General features: G+C 58.2%; 1 pseudogene; it reads left to right on the top strand.

Annotated features, from left to right (window-relative positions):
* The first annotated feature begins 233 nt into the window (after positions 1 to 233).
* LOC149337643 (uncharacterized) lies at positions 234 to 2,060 on the top strand (annotated as a pseudogene).
* The last annotated feature ends 408 nt before the right edge of the window (positions 2,061 to 2,468 follow it).

The following is a 2,468-nucleotide window of genomic DNA, read 5'->3' as shown; positions in this document are numbered from 1 at the left end:
GTGGCCGGCAGCGGGAGCGGTCGCACGCCACGTCGGCTCTGCCAATGATCGCTGCTATTTGCCATCCTCAACTTTTTTTCACAAGCAAGCTTGAAATCATCGTTTCCGGCAAGCTAGGCGGCATCATTGGATACCACATTTGCCAAGGTGCGCTCAATTTTGTTGAATTTTCAGAGCCTTGAAGACCGCCACGCCTCTGCAGCGCTAAGCGCTAAGTGGCAAGGCCTGCACCGGCCGCGTTCGGGGATTCCCCGGCTATGGCGGTCCCAGGCCAAGTCACCGGCTACGATCCAACCTCCCTAAGGATCGTCAATATGGAAACCGTGCAACTTGAGGAGCCTCTTCCCAGCGAAGAGGAATATCTTCAAGATATGGTTCGCGTATGGCGCGGACGAAAGAAGACGAAGACCCCCAGGAACGCCAACGCAAACGCCGGCCAGCGAAGGGTGGCGGGGTGCTCTGTTCATATGCAGGGTGAGAACGCGTCGCGCGCTGATGCGCAACAAGCCAAACAGCCTGGATGGAGGCCACAGTACACGCCCCGCATCAGCAAAGAAGAAATTATTGTGGTGCTCAAGCCACGCGACACCATCGACCTAAAGGCTACCTTAGGTCCTGGCGAAGCCGGCGCTGCCGTTCCCAGCATCCTCGGGGACGCGGCAAGTGTGGGACTTGCTGTGTGGCCCGTGTGGGACCAGAACCTTCTCGTGTGCACTCTGCAATCTGTCGAAGCTGCGGAGAAGCTGCTCCGGGACATCATCCTGCCAGTAGGAGGCCGCAAGATACTGTTCCGGGGCCACCCCAAGCTTTCCGGAGACTTCTGCAAGGGCGTCGTTACAGTCTCCCCGGACGAGACGTCCGAAACAGTGAGGTAAAAAACTGAGTGAGGACCCCAATGTGATATCTGTGCGGAAACTGGGTAAAACACAGACTGCTGTGATCACCTTTATTGGGACAAGGGTGCCGCGGACTGTGCTCTATAGTTGCGAGCGTCTCCCCGTCCGCTTCTATAAGAAAACGATCCCTGCCTGCCCACGCTGTGGCACGGTGGGGCATCGGGCCGACGCCTGCCCGCGGCCGCAGCCTGGGCGCTGTGAACGCTGGGGGGCTCAGGTTCCTGCTGCTCCTGACGGCGGCCCAGCAGATTATCAGTGCTCCCCGTGCTGCCTCATCTGCGGAGGCAGCCATCCCACCGATGCGCCTGACTGCGCGGGCAAGTACCGCAAGGTGATCAAGCCGGGACCTCCGCCCACCCGAAAGCAGAAGCAGACGCCGGGACCCAAAAAAGCCTCGACGCCCAAGGCCGGATCCAAGCCGGCTCCGGCACCCAAACCCGAACCCAACAAGGCCCAGTCCGCGCCTTCCAAATCTGAAAAGTCCGGGAACCCGACTAGGCCGCCGGTCTTCATAGCCAGAGATTTTCCGCCCCTGGAACAGCGTAAAACTCAGGTGAGCAGTTGGAGTGGGTTATTCTCTGGGTCCACCCCCCTCCCTCCCCCACCGAATCCACCCTACAGCGGCAGGTAGAGGAGCTCAGGCGTCAAAACCAAATTCTCGCCCATAAAATTCAAGAACTAGAAGCTAAGCAGGCCGGGCCGTCTGAGCCCATGCTGAACACTGAGCCAGAGGATAGCGATGACGGATCCTCAGTATCATCTTGCCTCACTTGCGTCTCGCGGTGGACCGCGGACACGGTGGTTGATTCGTCTCCCGTTGACGCTGGCCGTTTCGAGACCTTGGAGCGTAGAGCCGAGCAGTTGGAGGAGCGGTTGGCAGCCCTCCCGAACCAAATCATGATTGCGGTCCGCGAGTCCTTTCAGGAGATGTTCAGGCCCGCATTAGCTGAAATGCTTCCCGACATTGCGGCCCAGGTGACTGACTGTGTCCTTAAGGCGGTGCAACCCTGGATCAGCTCCCAAATCAAAAATACTGTCTCCTGCGACCCCCCGCAGCTAAAACGTAAAACACCTCCCCGGCAGTCTGTCGAAGAAAGCGGTTCACGCCCGATGGCTGCGGTGTTGATGCAGCCTCCCGCTGGGCTGCGCAGGTACCCGGACTGAGTGGCTACCCAGCCACGTAATAATAAAAACATCAACACGGCTGCCAAACCTTCTCAGAAAGCTACCAAATTAAAACAATTCGAAATAATTCAATGGAACGTCAGGGGCTTCAGAGCCTGGAAAAAACGATCTCACCTCCTGCTCTACCTGCAGAGCCTCGGTGACACGCCGGCGCTTCTTGCTCTGCAAGAGCCCGGTAATGATACGAAATTCTCTGGGTATAGCTCGTTTCAGGGGGGGGGGGGAGGGGGGGGGGGCTCGCGACGTGCATCCTGGTGCATAAAGCATACACCGCGATTCAGGTCGATCTTGACCTGGAGATCGAGCAGGAATACACAATGGTCAAGGTTCTGCCTCTCAAGCGCCGCGACCCGTCAATACATGTACTAAACGTATACTGCCCCCCGA

The sequence above is a fragment of the Amblyomma mixtum genome, chromosome 7, assembly GCF_055824585.1.
Source record: "Amblyomma mixtum isolate Tamu chromosome 7, ASM5582458v1, whole genome shotgun sequence".
In the NCBI taxonomy this organism is placed as follows: domain Eukaryota; kingdom Metazoa; phylum Arthropoda; class Arachnida; order Ixodida; family Ixodidae; genus Amblyomma; species Amblyomma mixtum.
Note: the sequence above shows the minus strand (reverse complement) of the source record. Positions and strands in the feature narration are given on the sequence as shown.